Raw genomic sequence first — 12,697 nt, 5'->3', positions numbered from 1 at the left:
CTTTTTTTTTCCTCCTAACAATCTCACCAGTCCAGTAAAAGCTATTACCTCTCCCCGTAAACCTATCTTGGCTTATATACTTAAACTGTCACTGTTATAACAACATTATTACAATGCTTTATTTATATCAGGCACTTACGTTAAAGTGAATCATTTTATTTTACCATAAATTTCCTTCCAAACTCCCATTTTCCTTTTCCTGAGTACACAAAGGATCACTCCTAATGTTACTAACATAAATTGGAAAAGGTTTCACCAGAGTTAGCATTTCTGTCCAATCATTACAACAGTATAACTGGGTAATCAGTCTTTAAGGCCACCTTATTGATATTAACACACTGGTCTTTGACTGTCCTGAGGTCTCAAAGCATGTAACGGAGGAAATAGGAATAATAGGATGATCAGATGATTGACTCAAGTATTGAGAGCTGAGAGCAGATGTCTAACCTTGTGCCCGTCAGAGGAGCATGAGGACTTGCTCCACTTCAGGGTGCCTCCTCACACCAGAGCCAGCGTGTTGCAGGACTCAATTTCCAATTTAACTGCACAATCACTTATCAGTACTTGCCTGCAGCAAGCAGATAAATTCCTTCATCTCTCTTTAGCAGAGGATAACTCACTCATTTCTGCTAGTGCTGATACTGTCTTTACAACATCCAGAAGGTCCTCACTTAAGTTCCCACTTAGCTCCCTCGTTGACTAATTCCCATACAAGTGAGCTAAAGTAGGTAGAAGCTGCTGGTGTTGCCTTGAAACACAATTAACATTTTTCTGCTCATACATTTTCTCCTTCAACATCTGGTTTAAATGCTGTGGTCTTCAAGCAGTCCAGGCCCCTCTCTCCCCATCCCACACGCACATTTCACGGCCACTATTTGGTCAGTTTATTCTTTCTAAAGCACAGTGCCTGGTCTGTTGCTTTCCAAATAGGCTTTTGAAACTTCTCTTTTTTCCAGAACACTGCACTGGCTCTCACTAATGGGGCTGATACATCCAAGTATTTTTAAACTCACATGATATTGAATTAATCCTACATGTTTCACCTCTTAATCTAGGATATATCAATATTGTCACTGGAGGGCTCTTGGTATCATGTTCAAGTGTATCTGAGTTAGCTATAAGTTAATTAACTGGTACATCTGTATATGCTTATGTTTCAGTTTTGTAATAGCACTGCCCAGACAGTTTCCCACAGAGGCTATGCAGCCTCTCAGGATTGTATGCACAGTTAGCAAAATGCAGGTTTTTCAGTTTCTAATGCCTGAAAAATGTCACTGAGTTGGTAATGTTCATTTGTTCATAAGGAATGCTGTTTCCTTATTCCTCTTATCTGAAGTTCTCTATTTTATTTTTTTCAGTTGACTAAGAAATGTGGAGTACTTTTTAGTGATTATTTTCAATTTCTTATCACCTTCTATTTTTATTTTGCTTAGAAAAAGAAAACTATCTTAGGTTGAACAGTTCTTTTGTCACAGTTTGATAAAGAATTCTATCTATCTCGCATGCCAGAGGGAAAAAATACACTGGAGGTCTGCAAAGCCAGCAGTGCTGTCATCTTAACTTTCCTTGGATCAGTATAGTAAGAAGGACATTCAAAGCTCTAATCTTTTGAAGAGAGCTCTTTCCATATTATTCTAAAACAATCTTATGAAGATCACAAGATGACAAATATTTAACTTAGTATTAGCATTTAAAATTATATTATTGCCATATTACTTTACTGCGATTCATAAAGTCCTCCCAGTTAATTTTCTTAAGCTATTACTAAACAGTACAGTGCATTTGATGGTATTGAGAACTGAAAGAAATTTTCTTTTTTCTTTATTTTTCTTTTCATTTTTTCCTACAATCTGTTTTAAGTCTGAGAGGTATTAACAGCATAATGGAAGTTATACAGATGGATTTTCAAAGACTTGAACAAAAAAGGACTAACTCATCCATGATTGATCAAAGGGATAAGTGGATTTCCCCCATTAAATCTTAAAAGACAAAAGCGTGATAACCAGTATCTTACTGAAGCATCAAATCTAAAGGAATAATTCTCCTACTGTTACACTAATGAAATACTATTAAACTCTAAATCAATATGAATCTACATTTTTATATGATATTAGCCTTCCTATAACATGTAGCTCATATCAGACTGAGATAAATGCCGTGCTTTCATATTAAACGATACATTTTTCAGTTTATTCCAAGATTTCCTATTTGCCAGCTGCTGTCAGGCAGACATCGTGGGTCATCACTGAGCAGGAAAGTGCATACTTATGTACAGCAAGATCTTTTTGCTGCTTAAGAATTTCTCTAGTTGTGGATAGTTATCCTGTTGCCATAAAACACCATCTTACCACTATGAAGTCTAGTGATGAAATTTTCAGAATAGTAGGAGATGCTGCACTAAAGTTACAAGATGATAAACATTCCACCTTTGTTCTATAAGGGCCATAGATCAGGTTAGCTTACAGAAAGCTTCTAATCTTAATGTCAGAGAAGCTTCATTTATTGGAGCAGTCAATTAACTTGACTTTTGATTAAACAGAAGTTTCTATTTTGTGAAAGAGATCTGATGATTATAGGAGAGAGAGATGTTTTCAGCATGAAGATACTGAAAGAATAGGACGCTCATCCTATCTCAGCCAAATTAAAGGCAGGGCTAACCCCACTAGTGGTCTTTAAAATAATTGCATGCAGAGCATCTGTAAACATAGTAGTAATTGTTTTCTTAACATTTAGGAGAGTCATATGTGATAAGTGAAATTAGTTACTTGTATTAGGAAATGTTAAAGTAGACAGAGAGGGCAGGTACAATGAAGCAGCAATGAAGTAAACTGCAAATATGGCACAGGACATAGAGATGGCTGGGAGTAAGATTAGTGGGATTGACCTAGTTTTGTTTCATAATGTAATTGCAGGAGGAGACACTTCTGGTTCTAGAAATGTAAATGAAAACAATAGACTTCAGATAAGAATAGTAGGGGTGTAGTAGAAAGCTGAAATTATTTGCTGGTACACAGCATATGAAAAGATCCAGAAAGGAATGTCTGGATAGAAGAAAGGGCACCACAGGAATTGTGTGACTATGAGAAAAATACTTAGGCAATAAAGCTACCCAGGAGTAGGTTTGTACCATTAAGAAAAAAGGCCAGCAGAATGATGTGGTATGTTTGGATAGCAAGAAAAGAAAAACACAACTATTCCGAAATAAAGGGACTTCAAGACAATGAAAGACTTTAGAGAGAGCGCCCAGGAGAAACAGAATGTTCCTGAGACACTTGAAGGCAGGATGAATTAAAGGAAAAAAATTAGCTGAGAAAAGAATACCAAAGAGAAATAGACATCTCTTCTTAGTGCACCATTAGAGCCTTAGTACTGAGAAAAATAAGCAGGCACATTGTGAAACAGAATCAAAAAGGAGCTGTCTCCTGAAAGCAAGGGCACATTAAGTACAGGACTGAAGAGAAAGCCGACATAAAGAAGTAAAAGGCCACTGGTGGTATTCAACTCAGAGAAGACAGCCAGGTTTTTGCCATAGGTAACGAACTGTTTCATTTGCTTGGCAAAGAGTCAAAGAATGGATGGCCCAGGGATTATTTTCATCCTGATGGAAGGGCAAAAATGTAGAATCATAGAATCATAGAATTACTCAGGTTGGAAAAAACCTTAGGATCATCGAGTCCAACAATGACCTAACCATACTACACTAACAACCTTCTGCTAAATCATGTCCCTGAGCACCACATCCAAATGGATTTTAAACACTTTCAGGGATGGTGAGTCAACCACCTCCCCGAGGAGTCTATTCCAGTGCTTAACAACCCTTTCTGAAAAGAAGTTTTTCCTGATATCCAACCTAAACTTACCCTGGCACAACTTGAGACCATTTCCCCTCATCCTGACACCTGTCACCAGTGAGAAGAGACCAACCTTGCTCTCGCTGTGAGCACCTTTCAGATATTGGAAGAGAGCAATAAGGTCTCCCCTCAGCCTCCTTTTCCCCAGACTGAATGGCCCCCTGTTGCCCTTCTTTGGATCTGCTCCAGTACCTCCATGTCCTTTCTGTATTGAGCTGCCCAAAACTGAACAGAGTAATCAAGGTGAGGCCTCACCAGTACCGAGTACAGGGGCAGGATGACTTCCCTAGTCATGCTCACCACACTATTCTTGATACAAGCCAGGATGCTGTTGGCCTTCTTGGCCACCTGGGCACACTGCTGGCTCATATTTAGCCAACTGTCCATCAGTACACCAAGGCTCCTTTCCATCAGGCAGCTTTCCATCCACTCCTCCCCAAGCCTGTAGGGTTGCTTGGGGTCATTGTGACCAAAATGTAGCACTAGACACTTAGTCCTACTGAAACTCATACACTTTGCCTTGGCCCCTCAATCCAGTCTATTCAGGTCCCTCTGTAGTTCCTTTCTCCCCTCGGGCAGATCAACAATCCCTCCCAGCTTTATGCCGTATGCTGACTTACCAAGGGTGAACTCAATCCCCTCATCAAGGTCATTAATAAAGATGTTAAATAGAAGTGACCCCAGTACCAAGCCCTGAGGGACACCGCACATAACCAAACACCAGCTAGATTTAACTCCATGGACCACAACTCTTTGCGCCCTGCCATTCAGCCAGAGTTTCACCCAGCAGAGAGTACATCTATCCAAACTGTGGGAAGCTAGGATGTTGTGGAGGACAGTGTCAAAGGCCTTACTGAAGTCCAGGTAGACCACATGGACAGCCTTACCCTCGTCCACTAATTGAGTAATAAATCTGAATTTTGAAGATAATTTCCTGGTGATTATAGCACATTCCACTGCTGCTTGGAGAAGAGAAGACTGAGAGGGGAACTCATCAATGTTTTTAAATATGTAATGGGCGGGAATCAAGTAGAAAGGACCAGTCTCTTTTCAACAGTGCTGAAGAGGGGGCAATATACACTGAAACACAGCAAGTTCCAAATGAACATGAGGAAAAACTGCTTAGAGAGTTACAGAATAGGCTGCCCAGAGAGACTGTGGAGTCTCCTTCCCTGGAGATATTCAAAGCCCACCTAGATGCTTTAATGTGTAACCTACTGTAGAGAGCTTGCCTTAGCGTGAGTTGGACTAGATGACCTCCAGAGGTCTCTTCCAATCCCTATGATTCTGTAGTTCTTTGAAAGTTTTACCAGTAGTCCAAATGGACAATATTCTCTTGAATGGTTCACAAAATACTTTTCTGATATTATTTTCTCCTGAATGGGTAGAACCCAGGCAATTACTGGACAAAGTTGAAAGAGATACAGGTAATCTCTATTCCCTATACAAACATAACAAGAAGTAGAAACGATTTATACCCTGCAATCGTGTGACTCTATATCAAGACTGAACTTTGAGTAAGGAAACATATATGACTGCACATACTCCAGCTCTGAGCTCAGGTCTGGAGTGGTGGAAACCACTGTAAGGTTTTATGCTTCCAGAGAGACTGAGCCGTAAAACTCTTTGTGAAGGTCAATAAAGTAAATACTGGAGGAAAAAATGAGAAAATGGTGGAAGGGTAGACCTGGCTGGAATAAAGCAGCAATACATTCAGCAAAGAGAAATGAAGAAGGATGTTGTACTGCATATTAGCTAAGTAGCTGATGGAATTAGTTATGTTGTGGTAGCAAGGATAAAATGAAATCTTTTTGGATAAAAAATACCCTTAAGAAAGATGCTAAAAGTAGTATCACAGACTTTTCAGAGCTAGATGTGTATCTAGCTGATACTGTGAAAAATATATTCAAAGAAATTATGTAGTTACAGGAAATTTCAGCTTCTCAAAATTATGGATGGGCTGGGGAAAGAAAAGCATACAAACTATAAAAAAAACACCAAAGGTGATAAGACTCAGACATTAGGGTGATGTCTTTCACAGTGTTTTTGACAAATAACCACTGAAAAAATCATGATATTTTAGATTTCAATTTCATGATCACTGAAGGCCTTGTAGAAATGCTTACTGAAAATGATCCTGATGGAGAGAAGGTAACAGAATTTTTTTAATTATTATTTAAAAAAAAAAAAACAAAACAGAAAGAGGTAATTAGGACAAAATAGTATATGATTTTCTAATTGTAAACATGAAGAAGCAGAGAAATTTTATTAATATATTAATATGAGATTAATATTAATATATTATATTCATATATATGTATATATTAATTTTATTAATATAAGGTTGATGGTAGTGAAACTAAGGTATTTCAGTGGGAAGGTGGTAGAGTGTCCTTAGATATGCAGTACAATACAATACAAAAAAAGAAAGAGGGAAAAAATGGCAAAGAAAAGCTATATTTTCCCTGGGAAAATTATTTTTGTACTTGAATGTACAGAAAAGGAAAATTCAAAGAAACTGAGATAGGTCTTGCAGTGAAAATTAAAATAAATTGCTACAACTAGGGGAATATAGAACACTCTGCAGACATTTTCAAATGAAATATCTTTTGCAGTTATTTTGGAGGCCAGGTCTATGAGCCAGATGGTCCCTTCAAATTCTCGCTCTCGTTTCCACTCAATTTCTACACTTTCCATCGAGCAACGTGATGAGAAAAATAGTGGAAAATTAATTCTAACATTAGCTAGCTTTTGTCTTTTTGTCTGGCCCCATTAAGTCAGACTGTAGACATGAATGTACCAACTGCTTAGAATAATGTTGCTAGCAGCATTGCCAACAAATACTCTCCTGCTTAGGCACAAAAGGTTCATTCTGATGCTAATGAATCCACTAACCATTCAGCAGAGTTGCCTGCATGATACCAGCATCACAGGTATACAGCACAGGAGCTGTACAACATTATCTCCCTTCCATCCTTTCAGAAAGATCCAAAAGGACCAGGATGGCCAAAAGAGCCATTTTCAGCTGCATCTTCACACACAGAAGCTTCATAAAGCTGAGTCCTAGGTCTATTCTTATTCAGTATTTGCAGAAGCTCTGACAATGAAACGGACATGATGTTTATGTGTCCACCAAGTAGCATCCATCTTCTCATTTCATTGGTAACAGTTTGGTAAAGAGATCATAGAACCATAGAATATTCAAGGTTGGAAGGGATTCTCAAGAATCACTGAGCCCTGTTTCTGTTGCTGTCACAGAAAGCAGAGCTCAGCACTGCCCCTCTGCTCCCTGTGAGGAGGAGCAGCCACCATCAGGCCTCCCCTCAGTTCCTCTGTTCTGTGCTGAGCACACAGAAGGGCCCTCAGCCGCTCCCCATACACCCTACCTCCAGATGCATCACCATCCTTTACATGCTGTAATAGTTTTATGCCTTTCTTATACTCTAACATTCAACCTGCACACGTTGTTTGAGGTGAGGCCGCACCAGCACAGAGCAGAGCCAGTCAACCTCTTCCCCCACCACATGATTTCTTGGTAACAATTCAACCAAATCTTACCATGCAGAAATAATCTGTGTAACAATAACACGGAAAATTTTATGAGTTAACAGTTCTAAACACTCCCACAGAACATTGAAACTAGGTTCAATTCTACTTGATTTAAATTAAGAAGTGGTCATAAACGTCATGATTTCACATTTGACTGACAAGAGAACTGTACCCTTTCTGCTTTCTGACGTATATATACTAAATTTCTTACCCATTAGCTGCAAAGACGCTACCTCAAGCTACTGTGTAATTATACATATTGTTTTTTCTTTGTTGTTTCTGTTGCTTTCCTGTTATGTAGTTACACTGCTCAGGAGAATAGCACAGCCTTTCTAAGCCAAGCACTGCTTTCGTATGGAATCTGAGTACACCTTTTGTCCATAATTTTCAACACCACTAGACAAAAGCCTAGGTGCTTCAATGGATATATTTGGCCAAAAAATACTGTGCTCAGTAAGGTGTATATTTCAGAAACTTGGTCTAGTTGAAGTAGGATACTATCAGTGTACACATGCATGACAGAGCCCCAAAACACAGCAGGAAAATGTTATTAAAAATACTAGTGCTTACTAAAGAAATGTCTCCTTTTGCCCTGGCATGTTTAAGAACAGACACTCTCTAATTGTTATTATTACTCTTATTACTAATTAGCTATATTTCTGCAGGCTCAGCAGTACCTAATAGTACCTGCAAATCTGTGATTTTAATCAGTATGCATATTAAAACAATGGCTGGTTAAGGAGCACTTTTAAAATTATAGTTCAAAATGACACCTGCTATTTTGTTGTGATTTATCCTCAGCACAAACCCTAGACCTGAAACTACTGCTTTGGGTTGTAATGCAACCAGACAGTCTAGGTAATAAAAGATCATCTTAATTAGTGTCTGCATCCTTGATTATTCTCCTCAGTGAAAGACGGGTCATGATTGACATTTAGAAGTGAATAAAGCCATTAGCTTGATAGCAGAACAAATAGAGATAAAGACATTCTGCTGTACTAGAGCCTAAACAGATAACAAATAAATTTGAGTTTAAAAGTCACAAACATTTAAAAATTTCAATGATTTGCTTTAAGGAAATAGATGTAATGTCAATCATTCCAGAGAAAGAATAGCTGGAATCAACCACCTCTATTCATATTTGATAAGCAGTAAGACTGTATTTGGCATATAGCACTCTCAATAAGTGGAAATATTTCAACTGCCCCTTCACCCTTATATTTACCATGGACAAATCAAACTCAGTAACTTTGTAAAAGTGCATTTGCTGCACAATATTTACCACTAAATTATATACTTTTATCAGTATATTCTGATGCATTATCATTATCAGAGTTTTCATTTATGGACCACCTCAGAGGAACTGAATAATGATGGACTACTATGGCAAAATACATGCGGTTAGTTGATGTTTCCAATATCTTGTTTCCCAGAACTTTTGTACAGTCACTTAAATCTTCTCTATTAAATTTTACTCTGTTACTATATGTCTATTCTCAATTCAGGAAAAAAAATAATTGATTTTAACCTTACAGTCCTGAAACTACAAGGATGAAGTTAAATGCAGAATGCACCTTATTCCATTTCAGAAAGTTATCTTCTGCTTAGCAGTGGAATTTATTAATATTTTTCCAGGAATTGTTACAAAAACTCTTGATAATTCCTCTCCATTTTTATTTTTATTTTGTCAACAGTTGAATAAGATTTTAATATTCCATATTTATACATTTTAGACAGCATAACTTTAATCATAATAACAATCTTTTCTTGCTGTACTGCAGCAAGTGTTTGGTTTTCATTCTCTACATGCTATGATGGAAAACCCACAGGAGTAAAACTTAGTACATTTCATATGTGTACTTGCTAGTGAACTTTCCATGATGTCTAAAATAAAGTGCATTTAATCATTTGATTCTGTCTTACTATGAGCAGTGGGAGGCTCTAATTTTTTTCTCTTACTACTGAATAGTGCTTACTAATACCAAAAAAACAGCATGTATTCTGTGCATGTTGTTTACCATCAAATCCAGGCTTGCTGATATAGGTTTGGTACTATGCATGTCTGAGATTCTGTATTGGAATCGCTGTTGCATATTAAAGGTAAATTTCTGAATGGATCTTTTCCAGCAAACCTCTTGCTGCTATTTTGTAATGCTCACTAGAAGCTGGCTGAATTAATCTCAAGCACAGCAGAACATTCTGTAATGCCACATGAAGAATTCATCATGGTGACATTCTTGATTCTTTCCGACAGTTGAATGACATACAGCATTGCTAATTCACGGAGTTATGTTGGGCACTTTTATGCAATGTGACTTTTCATCTTCCCCACAACTGCTCTCTCACATATTTTATTCCATATTAAATTGCTCGTATGCTTAACTGATATAATCTCCTTCCTGTACTCATGTGTCTACAAGATTTTGTTATTACCCTGTCTGGAATGAAGTCGGGACTCCTTTCTTAGAATTAAACAATTATTCTGGTATTTTATATTTCCTTTCATTATGTACCAAGGAATACATTACAAAATTGCTCTAACCTACCTTAAGGGAGTTTTCCTAATTTCCATTCCATTACTCTTACCCTGGATGAAAATTAGATGTCTTGGCTATGTCCGAATGAAGCAGATGTGGTGATTACTGACAGGTGCACTTATATGATGGAGTCTATATACTTCATTAAAGTCTTCCCTTGGCTTGATTTCCTGAAGGTAAAATGTTGGTCATTTTTTAGCACATGATGCTAGATCCATTTTTGTCTTTCTTTCTCAGAATAGGGGCTTGGACCTCCCTGGTGACTAATCTCTAAATCTCCACTTATAGTCTCATAGTCCTGGTGATGTGGCTTACTTGATAGCAGATGCATATGATGTGTGCAACACTATGAAGAAAACTGAGCCCTGGAGAGCATGTTTGTAGTCACATCTGATGGACAATTTGAGGCACAGTTACTGTGAAAACCTGCTTTGCTTTCAAGGCATATTCACTTCCATTGTATTTTGTAGGCTGTAGGTGTTGGTATGTCTCTCAAATATTGCAGTGATTTATGTTAATCATAGGAGTGAGACCAGAAATGCCATGTTCTAAATGAGAACAGCAGTCTAACAAGGAAAAAAAAGGTTTTTTAATTCATATTAATAAGGTCTGGCACTAGCAAAGATCTTCAAATAACCCTGCTTGTACAAACAAGGAAAAGAAAATATCAAGCCACCGATAGATGCTTATATATGAAATCAAAATGGGTTGGATTTAGAATATTCGCTATGAACTAATTACAAATCAGCCACAGATGCAATGCTTTTGCTCGGATTACTTAGCTAGCTTTGAGTGACAGCACACTGAAGAAAATTACAGCTTTCTCTTTCAACATTCTCCAGCCTGTAATAGTAATGTCTGCTAGATACCTTCAAAGTAGCAATATGTGACAAACTGTCCACTACAAATTCCTTGCTCTTCAAGGGAGAGTCTGGCATGTGGGAAATTATAGTCTCCTCAGTTGCAGTGAAGAAAGCTTGGTGCTGAGAGGGCCTTGTTCATATGAATTCAGCTCATGGAGGATGGAGGGGTCTCTACAGCAGTGGAATATGGGCTCTCCAGGTATCATTAAACTCTGGGATCTTTCCATCTCTTGCATCTGCAACAGCTAACAAGGCCCAGTAGCATGTCAAGAGAAACTGTACAGGTGCACTGTTCCTCTTTTCCCATCCTTCCCCTGTCTCACCTTATTTTGGAAGGGGATATTAGAACAGAGACAATTCACTCAGTCCCCTGATCTGTTCCTGTTCCAGTGGGCACAGAGTGAGACAGCACAGGAGCTTAGGTAATCAGAGTCTAAGCTGTGGTTTCACAAAGTACATTAGTGTAATCTGTTTGTGAGTCCCTAACACATATTTTTGTCTTCTTTCAGTTAATCAGCCTCATCCAAGTACTTATATGGAGTAGAAAGGTCAACAAGAATTAAATGGTTCCCTTAAATGTTCACTGGTGGTGGGGAAGAAAGGGAGCCAGATTCTAACTGAAAACATTTAATGTGCCTGGGTATGAGGAATCTCAGCAGAGCATATTCCAGCTGAACCACATTAATCTACCATTCAAATACTAAGGTTCCTGCTTGCTTCCATGTTGGTTGCCTTAGCACTTGTACTTGACATAGATTTCTGACTGATGAAAATCAGCTATTGCAAAACACATGGCTCTCACAGATGGTTGAGTAAAGCCAAAGTATTTTCTTTCTCTTAGAGTTTCCGCCAATCCCACCAAAGCTATGAGTGACAGACACAATTACAGCTGGGATACTTTTTAGAGGTTACTATATTTTCACTGTCGGCACCAGTTCCTACTGTGCTTCCACATGTAACTTTTCACTGGCTCCCTTTGTACATCGTGGAGTTCATCAAAGGCAAAGCCATGTCATCATGAATGAATAATGTCCTCATGGCACATGGTACTCTGCTTTTTATTTTGATTCTCAACGAGTAACTCCTGTAAAGGGATTTTTCTAATATATGATGTTTGTGTAATAGCCTTCTCCTGGCAGTTCTGAACACATGTAGACAATTTAATTGATTATGCTCCTATTAAAAATAGTCATACAACAGTAACAGTTTTGACAGTCCATCTGTAAACAACAGAAGCTATTTAAACCCAGTACCATAAAGTTAATTGGTAAAACACTACTTGTGGCTACATATGAATCTCTTGAGTGAAATCCTCACACATTCAGCATGTGTTAGGTGAAAGGACATTAAGTTCTCCTTCAGAAATCTTCCAGGCATGAGGAGCACCTTTGCAAGGCAGCAATCAGTCATGAACAGGGGTGTTTTGGCTTGGCTTTGTTGGCTGGTAGCCTCCCACTGACAGAAGCACAGGCTGGTGATTGCTGCAGCTTATGCAGCATATGCCCAATACAATCACTGCTCGTTCCTTTTGGTCATTTCCTATCTCGTATGCCAGCAGTGAACAGAAGGGCAGTTATGCGGTCACTTCCAGCTCTGTTCAACTGCCACAGTTTCTCCTTAGATTATGGTGATGGTGTGGGGCCAAATAAACAGATTGTATAGGGCAGTCTGACTAGGATGTAACACAGAGTAGGCACAACATAACAGCAAAATTGAAGCATCTCAACTGTAACTTTCTCAGGTACTGTATCATTCCTTTAAAGGAAGCAAAGATACCATAAAAACAATGGGCTGAACTCTGAACAGACTTAATTTCAAAGCTCCCATTATTAGTCAACAGTGGTTAACATTAGCTGATGCTACAGACACTCTGAATTTCACCTTGCATAACTAACAG

The sequence above is a fragment of the Coturnix japonica genome, chromosome 1 (assembly GCF_001577835.2).
Source record: "Coturnix japonica isolate 7356 chromosome 1, Coturnix japonica 2.1, whole genome shotgun sequence".
Taxonomy (NCBI): Eukaryota; Metazoa; Chordata; class Aves; order Galliformes; family Phasianidae; genus Coturnix; species Coturnix japonica.
This window is presented reverse-complemented; position numbering follows the sequence as displayed.